This window comes from Benincasa hispida, chromosome 3 (assembly GCF_027475165.1).
Source record: "Benincasa hispida cultivar pf3 chromosome 3, pf3_genome.v1.1, whole genome shotgun sequence".
NCBI lineage: Eukaryota > Viridiplantae > Streptophyta > Magnoliopsida > Cucurbitales > Cucurbitaceae > Benincasa > Benincasa hispida.
In genome coordinates, this window is record NC_143480.1 from 72102063 (window position 1) to 72117379 (window position 15317).

The following is a 15317-nucleotide window of genomic DNA, read 5'->3' on the forward strand; positions in this document are numbered from 1 at the left end:
GCTCCTCAAATTCACAACGAAATGGTAATTCTTAAAACAAACTAAGACTTGAAATTAATTTATAATAATTAATTTTTTTTATCGGTTTTGAATAAAGAAAAACATTAAAATTAGAGTCTTTTTCCAGCTTTAATAATAATACAAAATAAAACATGATTGTAATTTTTGAATAAAGAGAAAATATTAAACTATAGATTTTAGTAATTTGTCTATTTTTAATAAACATTTAATTAATTAATTAATTAGATTATTTTCAAATAAAGGAAATGTAACATTTTGAATTTCAGGAAAATTCAAGTTAGTTATCTAAAATTATTGAGTTTTAATTTCCCTTTCATTTTTGAAAGTTGGGATTAAATTGAAATAATTGAAAAGCTTTTATTGGTTAAATTGAATTTAATTGATTAGATACTTGAATTAATTATCTTGGACATGTTGAATTTTGTCTCTATTTGATTTTGGATTTTAGAGCTAACTTAAAACAATTAAGGAAACAAACATTTTAAGCAAATGTTTTAGTCAAACGTTTTAGTCACTTACCTCGATCGCTTAGGACCTTTTCACTCTAGTAGTTCCTTTTCTACCTCGGGCTCCATTTTTCACCCCTAGAATCCATATTCAACATATGGCTCAGATTACTCATAGTTTATACCTTATTTTGAGATACTTCCTTCTACAAAAATATTCTAAAATTTCTCAAGAAGCTTACCCTAAAATTTGAGTTCTGAACTCCTCGTGATTTGATCGGAATCACAAAATCTTCAAGACTGGCCCAAGCTTATCCGACCGCCTGACCCTTCTGTCTTCTTCTCAGTTTCCAGCATGATCCCTTCGAGCTTTTCCTCTGGCAGCCTTACCCTGAAAATTATACTTCCAGAGATTTCAGTGGCTTTTGAATCACTCAAAACGCACGAGTAAATTGGGAGAACTCCTCGTCCCAAATTGATACTGCTTTCCAGATTTCACTGTCCAATGCGTCCTCTTTGAAATTCTATGACCAACACATGGATTTTGCTCTCAACGCAAGGTTTGCTCAACTTTCCCACTCTTTTCTAATGTAATTTGAGTCGTGATCTGAAAAATGAAGTCTTTGGCCCTATTTATACGCATCCAAACCTTCTCCAAAGTCGACACCTCCTACTTGGCTGCATGTCCAAGTGTTTCTCCCTCACACTACCAACACATCTTTTTTATCGATGCAAATCTAAGTGTCTTCCTCCTAAGTAGCCAACGCATGAGCCTCAAATTGCATGCCCTCAGATGCAACCACCTCAAATTCTTAAGGCTTAAGGCTTCCTCCTAAGAAGATACATGGGTTGATGATGTTTTCTATGTGACCTCATCTTTTATATGCATCCAACTCTTGGATGTTCAACGAATAGTCCATACTCAATGCATAGCCTATAATCAATGCATAGCAAGCCAATTCACTATCATCACAATCCAACTTAGCCATCGCAAGAGCTAGCCATCACCAACGCATAGGGTGATCGTCCATCCTCGACGCATGGCTCACTAGGTAGCATCACACGACTTGCTTGGCATGGGTGCATGGTGTTGGCCACCGACGCATGGACGTGCTGCATAGGCTGGCCACTCAACGCAGGGGCGTGCTACATAGGCTGGCTACTCAATGCATAGGCGTGCGGCATAGGCTGGCCATCGCTCGGTCGCTCGGTTGCATGGGCGTGTTTGGCCGCATGGGCTGCGTGCGACACATTGATGATTGGCAGGGCGCTTCGATGCATTGGTGTGGCCGCTCGATAGGGCACTCAACGCATGGGCGTGGCCGCTTGATGCATGGTAAGGGCATCTGATCGAGGCTACTCGATGCATTGGGCTAGGGCATCTAGCCGAGGCTGCTCGACGCATGTTAGGGGTGTTGGCCGAGGCTACTCGACGCATGGGCTGCCTTCCAACGCATCACCTCCATCTTTCTTCCTTCAGCCACATGCCATCCCCAACAATCCTTCCAACGTATCAACACCACCCTTCCAATACATCAACACACAAAATTCTATAATTAAGCCAAATTTCCAAATTTTTTCCCAAAAGTTAAAACTTCCAAATTTTCTCTTTTTTTCTAACTTCCACCCTTTTCTCTACCATTCCACACTAGTTTCCACATCAACCTACTCATCACACTAATCTCAGTAGGGAACCTACTCAAGTAGAGAAATTAGGATTCGAGATTCACATTTACCTCCCCCTTATGAAAATTTCATCCTCAAAATTTCGCTACAAGTTCGTCAATTAAACAACTGCGGATACTTGTTTTTGATTTGCTCTTCGGCTTCCCATATTGCTTCTTCCGTGCTATGGTTCCGCCATAGTATCTTTACCAATGGAATTGTCTTATTCCTTAAGACCTGTTCCTTTCTGTCTAGAATGTCCACTGGTTCCTCTTCATAAGAAAAATTTTCTCTCAACTGTACCGGTTGCTCAGGCAACACATGGGTAGAATCTGGCACATACTTTCTAAGCATTGCCACATGAAACACATCATGAATACGAGATAATTCTAGAGGTAAATCCAATCGATATGCCATTGAGCCAACTCTTTCTATTATCTTGTAGGGTCCAATATATCTCGGGCTTAATTTCCCTTTCCTACCGAACCTGAGTATTCTTTTCTACGGAGATAACTTCAAAAATACTTTATCACCAACTTCAAACTCTAATTCTCTTCTCCTCTTATCAGCATAATTCTTTTGCCTATCTCGAGCCGTCTTAAGATTATCTCTTATAATCTTAACGTTATCTGATGTCTGTTGCACAAGTTTTGGACCTAGTAATTTTCTTTCATCGACTTCATCCCAACATATCGGAGTCCTACATGGTCTTCCGTATAGTGCCTCATATGGTGCCATTCTGATACTCGAATGGTAACTGTTGTTATACGTAAATTCGATCAACGACATATGCGTATCCCAACTGCCTTTGAACTCTAATATACATGATCTCAACATGTCCTCTAATATCTGGATTGTCCGCTCTGACTGACCATTCGTCTGTGGATGAAAAGCGGTACTAAAATATAACTTGGTTCCCATAGTTCTCTGCAAATTAGGCTAAACTTCGATGTAAATCTGGAGTCTCGATCTGATACTATTGAAACTGGGGCTCCAAACTAACTCACGACTCGATCAACATACAGCTTAGCGAATTGGTCTAGGGTAAAAGTAACTTTAACAGGTAAAAACTTAGCTGTTTTTGTCAATCTATCCACAATTACCCATATACCATCATAGCTCGCTAGTGTTCTAGGTAGTCCAAACAGGAAATCCATCGTAATATGCTTCCATTTCCATTCTGATACTGGGAGTGGATTAAGTAATCCTGCTGGCCTCTATCTGTCCGGTTTAACTTGTTGACATATTAGACACCTGTCAACATACTCCGCTATTTCTCTTTTCATACCAGACCACCAGTATGATCTCTTTAATGTTCTGTACATCTTCATACTGCGTGGATTCATAGCATAAACCAAACTATGTGCCTCCTCTAGAATAGCTTGTTTAAGTGCTAACTCCTTAGGTACACATATCCTACCCTCTTTTAGTAGCACTTTGTCGGCTCTTAATTGATAGTCCGTCCTCAATCCTTTATTTACTTCTTCAGCTAACTTCTGAAGATCGGAATCCTTTAATTGTTCACATAGAATATCTTCTACGAGAGTAGGACGCACTTGAAATGAAGCTAGAAAACCTCCTATTTGACCGATTGATAATGATGCCCTAGCATTATACAACTCATGAATCAGTGTACCCTTCACTGAATTGACACTAGCTCTAGCTGATCTGGTTTTTCGACTTAAAGCATCAGCTACTACATTTGCTTTACCTGGGTGATAGTTAATGGTACAGTCATAGTCTTTGATCAACTCGAGCCATCTTCTCTATCTCAAGTTCAGTTTCTTCTTATCAAAGATATGCTTTAGACTTTTATGATCCGTGTATATGACAACGCTCACCATACAGGTAATGTCTCCATAACTTTAGAGCTAACACAACTACTGCTAACTCTAAATTGTGTATAGGGTAATTACATTCCTGCTTCTTTAACTGTCGAGAAGCATAAGCTACTACCCTTCCCTCCTACATCAGCACACATCCTAACCCTTGTTGGGATGCATCACAATAAACCTCAAACTCTTTACTTGGTGTAGGTAGACTTAATACTGGTGCTAACACTCTGTTTCAACACCTGAAAACTGTGTTCATATTCTGGCGACCACTCAAACTTCGCATCTTTTCTGGTCAGGTTTGTCAATGGTAGAGCTATCTTAGAAACGCCCTCCACGAATCTCCTACAATAACCTCTTAAACCCAAAAAACTGCGTACTTCGGTTACATTCAGGGGTCGTTCCCAATTGATTATCGCTTCTATCTTTTGGGAATTAACGCTAACTCCATCTACTGAAACTATATGCCCAAGAAATACGACTTAGTTTAACCAAAAATCACACTTACTAAATCTGGCATATAACTCCTTTTCCCTTAGTATCTACAACACCATCCTCAGATGTTCTTTGTGCTTCTCTGCACTACTAGAATATACTAGTATATCGCCTATGAAAACTATCACAAACTGATCCAGATAATGATGAAATATCCTATTCATCAAGTCCATAAATACCGCAGGAGCATTTGTCAATCCAAACGGCATTACTAGGAACTCATAATGTCCATACCTAGTTCTGAATGCAGTCTTTGGAACATCTGTGTCTTTCACCTTCAACTGGTGATAACCTGATCTCAAATCTATTTTAGAGAATATTGTGGCTCCCTTTAAATGATCGAAGAGATCATCTATACGAGGCAATGGGTACTTATTGTTAATAGTCACCTTATTCAACTGTTTATAGTCTATGCATAATCTAAGAGTACCGTCTTTCTTCTTAACAAACAAGACTGGCGCTCCCCAAGGCGACACACTGGTTATAATGTACCCCTTATCCACAAATTCCTGTAACTGAACTTTTAGTTCCTTCAGTTTCGTTGGTGACATCCTATATGGTGCCTGGGATATAGGTGTTGTACCCGGAACAACTCAATAGTAAACTCTATTTCCCTGTCAGGTGGTAAGCCTGCTAACTCTTCAGAGAACACATCTAAGAATTCTTGTACCATAGGTACATCCTCAGGTCTCAGTTTTTTATCCTGTGAAACTGGTACATAGGCTAAATAGGCTTCACATCCCTTACTCAGTAGTTTCCTAGCCTTCACTGCTGATATTAAACTTCCTGGAAGTATCCTTTTACTTCCTACCAAGGTTATTTCTTTTTCACCTGGTTTTCTAAACACTATTTCCCTCTTAAAGCAATCTATAGTGGCATAGTGTTTACTTAGGAAATCCATACCTAAGATAACATTAAATTCTAGTAATTCTAATGAAATCAAGTCAACCCATAAACTCTGATTTCCAAGAATTACTTCCCAATTTCTATAATACTCATGTACACCTAGAGTATCTCCTACAGGCATAGAGATAAACAAATCCTCATTCATACACTCAGGCACTCTATCTATATGTAATGCACATATGCTAGATATGAATGAGTGCATAGCCCTAGTTCCTACACGATCGGATACCTTCCCTAAACGATCGCAGTGTGTGCCGAGTTTGCTAAACGATTGTTCTGTAAAACCGAAACGATTGTGTAGCTTCTCCTAAACGATAAGCGTTTTGCTATACAATAGTGCCTTTTTCCCTCCCACTTTCTTATCACCTACACGATCTGGCCTTCCTCCTTCCTCTACCAAATTCACCAAAGACCACGCTTTGGGTTCTCACTCCAAGAATACCTGGGGCTCTTTTCTGGTGGTGTCGTCCCCATTGCGGTCGTGAGTTTGCAGTTGTGCGTGCTGCTATGTTGACAATTGGGTGGAGGTTTCCGTTGCATTGAGTTCTGAAGTTTGAAGACTGTCTTCAACTGGTATGGTAACTCATTCCCTTATTATTTTTTTGTTCATAGCATGCCGATAATTACTGTTTGTTTGCATAATTGTTCGCTTGAATGTATATTGTTGTCTTTCGGTCACTATGAAATTGGAAAGATCCGAACACGCTCATGAAACTCTTTGGTAAGAGATCCTTCAGTATTTACATCCTCAACCAAGTCTTTTTCACTGTTAATTATTTTTCGTTTTCGAGGATTTTTACCTTTGGAACCTATTGGTCAACCACGCTTCTAGCATGTTCTAGACTCATTAGTGATAATTTATTGTGTTGGGATATCAATTTTCGATGAAACATTTGCAACTATTATATGTGACTTAGTTACTTTCTTTGCATCTATAAATGCATATGGTAACTGATTTGTTGCAAATGAATTATTTTATGACCTTTAAGTTCATATTTATCTGTACGGGGATCTAAATGATATAATAACGATACATTTCATGTAATTTATTTTTCAATTTCTTAATTCCTCCCCCTAATGTTGGAAAAATTTTCTTATTAAAATAAAAATCAGTAAATCGTGTAGTAAATATATCACCCGTCAGGGGGTTTAAGATATTTAATAATTTATGGGGAATCATATCTAACATATTTTCCTAACCTCCTTTAAGGACCCATCTTAGTGTGTTGTGATGGAGCAATTGGAACATATACTAAACATCTAAAACTTCTCAGATGAGAAATATTTGGCTCATGACTGTAAGCTAATTGTAATGCCAAGTACTTCTGATAAGCTACTGGTCTAATGCATACAAGTGATGTTGCATACAAAAAAGCACGTCATCATACCAATGAAAGAACCTTAACTCTCATAAGTAATGGTCTTGCAATTCATTGCAAACGTTTTATAAATGATTATGCTAAACTATTTTGTGTATGAACATAAGCTATAAGATGTTCAACACTTATCCCAATTGACATACAATAAATACCAAAAGTTTGGGATGTAAATTCACCAGCATTATCAAGACAAATGGTCTTAATTGTATAATCAGGAAATTGTGCTCTTGACCTAATTATTTGAGATAGTAATCTTACAAATGCAATATTTCAACTTGATAATAAGCACATGTGTGACCATCTGTTGGATGCATCTATTAATACCATAAAATATCTAAATGGGCTACTTGGTGGGTTAATAGGTCAACATATATCACCATGAATTCATTCTAAAAATGTAGGTGATTTAGTCCCCAATTTAACTGGTGATCGTCTAAATTTAGTTTGCCCCCACAATTAATTATAGTGATCTTATCCATTTTTGGAGTTTTTAATGTCATTCCTCCATGAAAATACCCTTCTTCCTAAGGGAGAGTGTGCCCAGGGCACCAAGAGGCCGAGTAAGAAAGAAACATTACAAAATAACAAAGAAGACCACAGGATATGTTGTCACACGTCCTTCTCCTACTTACTATAAATACTTTCTCCATTCACCTTGATATTGACTCATGCAAATACTTTCTTAAGTGAAGGTGCGCTCAGGGCACCACGAGGCCGAGCATGAATCTCACCCTATGAACTTTTAGGGAGAGCGTGGGTGGAAAAACGACATGTCATATACATCTTTTTCCTCCAACTAAATGTTCTACTTTTTGGGTTTATTAACGTAAAATCTGGCTAATCAATTTTCAGCCAAGTTCTTTGTTAATTTAGGAGACTTAGCAATTAACCACATATGTCCATGGCTAATTCAAAACTTAGACAAATGAGCATGCAATTCTATGTTGAGAATGTCCTAAAACTTGTAGTTTGTAATCATGGAAACATATTCTATTTATCAATAAAATCATTATTGAAGGATTTATTCAATAAAAGTGTTATTGAGATTGAAATTATAAAATCCAATAAACGAATTCATGGCTATAGTATGAATACTGTAACTTTATGTAGAGACGTAAAAGAGGATCAAGTTATAGTATATAGCCAAAAAGGTCTATAAGTATATGGATACGATTGGGTACCTCGTTCTGGGAACACTATGGATGTGGCCTACTTTGTATACTAATACAAACAATGTGAGCTCAAAATCGTTCATGTGGAGACCTGCGAGTGGGGCATCCTATGCAAAAGAGTTTTGCATAAGACTGGACCACGAAATAGTCACTTTTTCTTTATAACGACCGTTTACTGTTAAAACTAACCATTTCAATTCGATGACCTAGGCTAACTCGATCTTAATCCTGAGCTAACTATGAACTTCTGTTTATTTGAAATTATCCTTTGATTTGCATAGATGAGAGTAGTTCAATAACACTACTCAACAAGCCTCCTATTTTGGTGATAAGACCGGATAGATAACTGGAGACATAGTCCTGCAAGATGAAACTCACTCCTGCCCGTTTTAGGGATAGTAGATAGGTTATTTCCTTAAGTATTGATTTCTAGTATTGAACAAAGGGACCCCACCCTCTCATGGCCAAGAGGGACATGGTTTATTAGTCGTACTGTAAACCAATTGTTCAATAAAGGGTCAATGGGAGCTTAAGGAGCAAGATGTATTTACAGGGGTAAACAATAATTTTTACCTAGTTGTAAATACGAACAACCAGTGAATGATCAACTTACTAATCATGGCTAAATCAAGTGGACAAAAATATATCTACAGTGAGAGTGCAACCATCGAGTTATAGTGGTATGTCTTGATGGTTAATGAATATTGATTAATTCGATTTAAAGAGTTTAGCCAATTAATCTCAAATCGTTGGAGCTCATGATCTGTAAGTCCATAAGGTCCCTCTACTAGCTCATAAAACATTACACCTTGGATTACAAAATTGAGCGAATTTGAAGTGTTCAAATTCAGAAATAGAGTTTGAATTTGAAATTTTCAAATTCAATTTAAGGTTTGGATAATTATATTCAATATAATTAAATGTTTAGATTTATCAAAATTAAATGTAATTGGAGAGTTTAAAATATTTAAATATTGGTTGCATGAATAGGATTCATGTTTCAATTAGGTATTTTATTAATTTAATATTTGATATTAAATTATTATTTATCTAATTAAATTTGTTTAATTAATTAAATCATATTAATAAATCCATTTTTAATATTGAAATTCAATTTCAGAATTGGAATATGATTTTTATTTAAATTGATTTTATTGTAAAATTAAAAGAAATTAAAAATCAAATTAAAAAATATTTTTTAAAATGTTGGTGGATTTCTCCAATTTTTGCTCTCAATTAGTGGATTAATCCCAATTGTTACACCTTGCCCACTATCTAATACTTATTGATGTGTCAATTAGCTAGAATTATTAGTGCTTGCATGAATTATCTTGATAAATACTCCATTTTCTAGAGTATTCAAGTTCATGCAATTAATTTTTGAAGAAATTTTGAAATTCTGAAAACTCTCTCAAATACCTCTCCAAACCCTGTCAATTCCTCTCAATTTTGAGTTTTCACCACTCAATCCAAAGCTAAAGATAGTAGAGAAGCTTCTCTTGGTGATCTACTAAGGATTTGATCCAATTTTGTGTAGAGAGCAAGGATCAAGAAAGAATCTATAAAGATATAAATTCTAGAAACCCTCTTTTGTGAAAAACTGTTTCTAGCATGCTTTGAACTCAAATTAAGTATAATTAGAGTGCTTAATGATTATGTTTGTTTCCGCTTTATGCATGTTTACTTTATCATTCTAGTGATTTTATAGTCATTACCCTATTTTTATGAATCAAACGAGATCTTATGTCTAGACTTTTTTCCTATATTGTTTGTATGACAAACATATATTATCTAACTGTTTCAATATTAAACTCAACGTTATATGGTAACCTAGGTGATCATGTTTATTTAACCAGCAACAAAATAAATAAAAGCAAATGAATACTAAGTGTTGAGAAAAGTAAAGGGTCAGAAGAAGAGTTTTTATTCTATTCTCAGGATATGCACGTATTTGAATCCAGAAAAATAGAAAATTAAGAACACAAAATGTAAATAATGAAATAACTTATATTAATATGGACTTGAAAAAGTACAAGAAGTGTTTGGAGATGAATGAAAGTAAAACACTATTGATGAGTGAATTTTGGCCGGACAAAAAATTAGGTATAACATTTGATTCTAGCTTCTCTCGGATTAGGAAACTTGTATTCTAATTTTAGTAGGGTTAAGATAAATCCTAGATTAAATCTCCTATAAATACAACAAATCTCTGACTTCTTTATTCTACAACTCTCAACTTTGACTCTGGCATTAAGGTTATTTTTCTTTGTTTTACAAGTCCTCTCCAAATTATAAATTTATAATTATTGTCACGTAAAGGTCAGGTGTATTTTTTTATGTAATAAATTTGATATCAACACTTGACATTATTTGTGGGTACGTGAGTGATTTGCTAATATAAAATCAAGAATCAAGATTATAGTGATTTAATTGTCATGATCCGGTTAAGAAAGAAGTCTTGATGATGGAAGTCATGGGTGAATCAGATCTCCATTTCTAAAATCGAAGAAAAAAAATAGACGAATTAGATCTTCATGTCTCTAATCCAAGAAGAAGAAGTTCAAATCATATCAATGGGAAAAGACTTTATGAAATTGGGGATTTAGTTAAAAGGAAAAAAAGGGGGAAAAAAAAGGAAAAAATAATCCATCTTTTTGCCTCCCACTCCTCCCTCCTTCGTGATGGAGGTAGCCGCAAACCTCTTGGCTTTTATCCATCGGGTGCACAGATCTCCGGCGAACAACAACAGCACTAGTGACACCGCCACTCAGAACCAGTTGCCGTCATCGCGCCTTTGCCTCATCTCAGGCCGTGCCGCTGCCGGCGGTCAACATGCAGACCGTAAGTTCCATTTCTCTCTCTAACTCTAATCAATGGGTTAGTCTAGCCGTTGCTCCTCATCGTTGCAGTTGACCGCCACACATCTGTCATTCATCTGCCACTCGTCGGACATCGACGCACGCCACAGTAGTTCGATAAAGGTTTTAGATTGAGCTCTCTTTCGTGCGTTCTCACTCTCTATCGGTCATCTGTAGCCGCACCGGCAAATGTTGTCGTCGTCCATCGCTCAGTCTCGCTCGTCCATAGATGTCGTCGCTCGATCCGCCGTCACTCATCACGAAGATCTGTTCATGGTTGCTTGTCGTGGCTTCCCTGTTCTGTTCCACCAGTTCGTGAAGTTATATGGATTTCACCGCCGATTCCCAAATCTGCCATTCATCCGCTAATGTTTCAAATTTTGTCGTGTCATGCTCGTCATCGATTGCCAACCAAATCAGATTTGATTTTATACCCGTACGCTACATATACCAGAACCATCTGCCCGTCCAAATTCGTTCATATCACCATCATGCGTTGCCCAATCCGTCCGTTCAGATTTGTGAACTACAGATCACCACCTTTCACCGTCCTTGGAGACTTTCAATCTACAGCTATGCGTTGTCCGCTCACCAATGTTGTTTTCTTGGTCTGTGCATTGTAGATCCACGAGACGCGATCTGTTCTCTTTTCAGATCCATCTTCAAACGTTGTGTAGGTTCGTTCTCTGTTCATCGACCGGATCTCCACCGCTTGTTAAGAAATTTTCAAATCTGACCCACTCATATTGAAGAAGGAAACTCTCTTTTTCCTTAGTCTCCGGCGAACACTGCAGCACAGACATTCCTTGGACAGTAATAACGACAGCACGAGTTTTTCTCCTATGGGCACATATATCTTCGTCAAGCTCTTCATAATAATGACGACTACTGCTCCTAGATAACAACTATCATGAACAACAAATTCTTCTTCAGATACAATATATGGGATCAAAAGCCAAAGAGATCATCTTCCTCTCTATACTTTTTGTAATATTAATGAGTGATTGGAAGTGAGATATGATGAGGTTGCTAAATGTATGTCAACCCAGTTGAGATACACTGGTTCACTTATGTCATCACATGATGTATTTAAAAAAAAAAAAAAAAAAAAAAAAAAAAAAAAACCAAGAATTTGTTAAAAGAATAAGGTTCTCTAGCTTCTACACTTGTAAATTCCTACAAGTGGTTTAATATATGCACAATATGGATTGGGGTTTTTCATGACAACATAAGCATCTGCAACATTTAACTGTTTACATGGAACATTCTGAGAAATCTATGTCGCACCAACTATAGAAATATATTCAAAGAAAGTTGATATTTAACAAATATTTTACCATTTGATCTCAAAAGTCTACCCATTTGTGAAGTCTTGGCTTGGGAATTTTATATTTGTTGATGAAGATAATACAACATGGAGATTATCAGAAAATTGCCATTAAGGGAAAAGAAATCGAAAGGGAAAGTCATAGCCTCTCAACTCTACCTTAAGAGAGAGATTGAAAGGGTGAGGTGCCTAATTGTTCAAGACCCAGAATTAGCTCTTAAGAGAGCAATTTATTTACTTTTTCTCAGGACAAGAAAAAGTGAATTTCTTCCTGTGTAGTTGTGTTCCTAGCTCCCTACTTGAACAAATCTCCAAAATGGTACGTTTATTGAGTCGGTGAATCTGATCACTCTCACCCACACAGATCAAATGATTACCCTCATAGATAGGAGTTCACAACTCAATAAAGTTTAAGGTCGAGTCACCTATGGCCATCTTATTGAAATGTTAATTTCTTCAAGTAACAATGTTATAAAAACAAACTAATCATTTCGCGGCCCGGTCTTATACAAACTCTTTGTATAGGATACCCCCAATCACATGTCTCCAAATGAACGATTAGGATCAAATCATTTGTAACACTTCACAAAAATTATAATAATTACAAAGTGGGTCGTATTCGTAGTGTCACCAGAATAAGGCACCCAACCTCATCCATATACTACAAACCATTTAGGTTATTACTTAAATATGATCCATATGTATGTTAACCACATGCATGTTTAAGTTACACTAAATAACCTCGGATCTTATTTATTGGATTGAGTTACATAATTCTAAATGTCAAATAGCTCCTTATTTTATTAAATAAATTAATTTCGTTTATACATCACAAACCACGAGATTTAGGGTATAATCTCCAACAAATATAATATTTAATTTTATCTTATCTGGGATTAAGAAACTTATATCCTAATCCTATTAGGATTAAGATACACCATAGATCAAATCTCCTATAAATACATTATTATAGCTTCATATGAGGTAATTTAAACGTATGACTTCTTTTTTATTCTCCAATTCTCATCTCTGACTTTTGCATCATAGCTTTTTTTTTTTTTTTTTTTTTTTGCAGGTCCTCTCTTTCCCAAATTACAAATTTATAGTTGTTGTCATAGGGATAAGCGGTCCATCTAGGAGGACTTCGTAGGGGATGGCAGGATAATGGTAGTATTATGGTTATGCATAGGAATTAACATAGGAGTGAACGGTCCATCTAGGATACGTGCAAGGCCTAGGCTCCCAATGACTAGGGTGACTCCTCAAGGCGTGACTCTTAGGCATCGAGCTTCCTTGCCATTGCACTTTGCACTTTAGTCAACAATCAAACGAAAGAAACAAGTTCACCAAGCATACTTCTGAGCTAAAACATTTTCCTTGCTTCTTCTCCTTGTTGAGCTCTCCTTAAGCTCAACACAATACATATTGCGCACTTTGCTCACCATGATTTACTTGACACAAGAAAAAAATACAAATCAAAAGCAAAAGAAAACTCTAACTAGAAACTTAACTAGACGAAAAATAAATTGGCATTTCTAGCAATGGCGCCAATTTGATGGACTAGAGAATGTGTTGGATTTGGTGTCTTAAATCTCATATATCTTGTAGTTTGTAAAAATAAATTATATATTTAATAAAATAAGAGGTATTTTATTAACATTTAGATTGCATTAATTCAATCTAATAAACTAAGATCCAAGGTTATTTTATGAAACTTAAAATATGTATGTAGTTGACATACAGGTGGATCATGTTTAAGTAATAACCTAAATGGTTTGCAGTGGATGGATAAAGCTAGATACCTTATCCTGGTAACACTACGAATATGACTCACTTTGTAGTTGTTACAATTATTGTCAAGTACTACAAATCATCTGATCTTGATCGTTCATGTGGAAACATGTGAGCGGGGACATTCTATACAAAGAGTTTGTATAAGACCAGACCACGAAATTGATGGAAAAATGGCATGCACAGCGGAAATGAGAATCAATTTTACTCTAATTGCACAAATTAAACATACAAACCTAAATTAATTAATTAGGGTTTTTTTGAAATATTACCTTTGAAGCTTCTGAAACTCTTCTATCTCCGCTCGAACACGAACCGAACAATCACTAGAGCTGACCTACTATCCTCTGGACTCAGAACCGGGTTGTGGGACCCGATGGATGAAGAACCCGAGAGAGAGAAAGAGATGGAAATAGAAGATGGATTTTTTGGTTGGGTTTGTGTTTTGAATTTTTCTCAAAAATAGTGATTTTTTCCAGCCCAAATTTGAAGCCAATTTTGGCAAAATGTCAAAAGTCATATTTCCAGATTGAAAGCCCAAATTTGTAGAAAAAAGTCATGCAAAATTCCATGAAACAAATTCATAAAAACCCAACACCTCAAAATCCACTATCTAAGTAGGTTTGATGTCTCCACTATAACCTAACACCTAACCCACTATCTTGTTAGTGGAATTATCCAACAAAAGTTTGGATTTTCCCACTAACTTTAGTCAAAGGGCAAAATAGTCATTTTGTCAATGTCAAACTTTGACCTAAAAGTCAACATTTTGACTTTTTATGAGTTTTTCCGTTTTGACTAATTTTGACCTCCCGAGCATGAATCCGCATTCATTTTCTCGAAATTCAAATCACATTTGAATATAAGGTCGGTCAAAGTTTGACTTTCAAAGTCAAAAGTCAACTCGTTGACTTTTTACATCTTTGACCATTTCCATTCTTTCCGAGCTTCCGAATATGAACGTATTCATATTCTTGATATTCCCATTTAAATATTAAAGTTGTAACTCTAAACTGAAAAATCGACCACTATATCACATATACTTGTCGGTTTCTCACTCTTCATCTAATTCGAACAATTCGAATTATTCTATCATACTGTTCTAAATTTATTCCATATGAGATAATAGGGGAACCTAATGGACCTATAGATGATCGGCTCCAACGATCCAAGATTAGCTGGCTAAACTCTTTAGATGGAGCTAATCAACATTCGTTAACTCACGGGTCATTCTACTATAGTCCCGTAGTTGCACTCCCCTTACTCTAGATATATTTGTGTCCATATGATATAACCATGATTAGTAAGCTAATCCTTCACAGGTTGTTCGTAGTCTCGGTTAGGTCATAAAAATCGTTTTATCCCCGAGATTACATTTTATTCCTTAAGTTCCACTGATCCTCTAATGAACAATTGGTTTAAGGT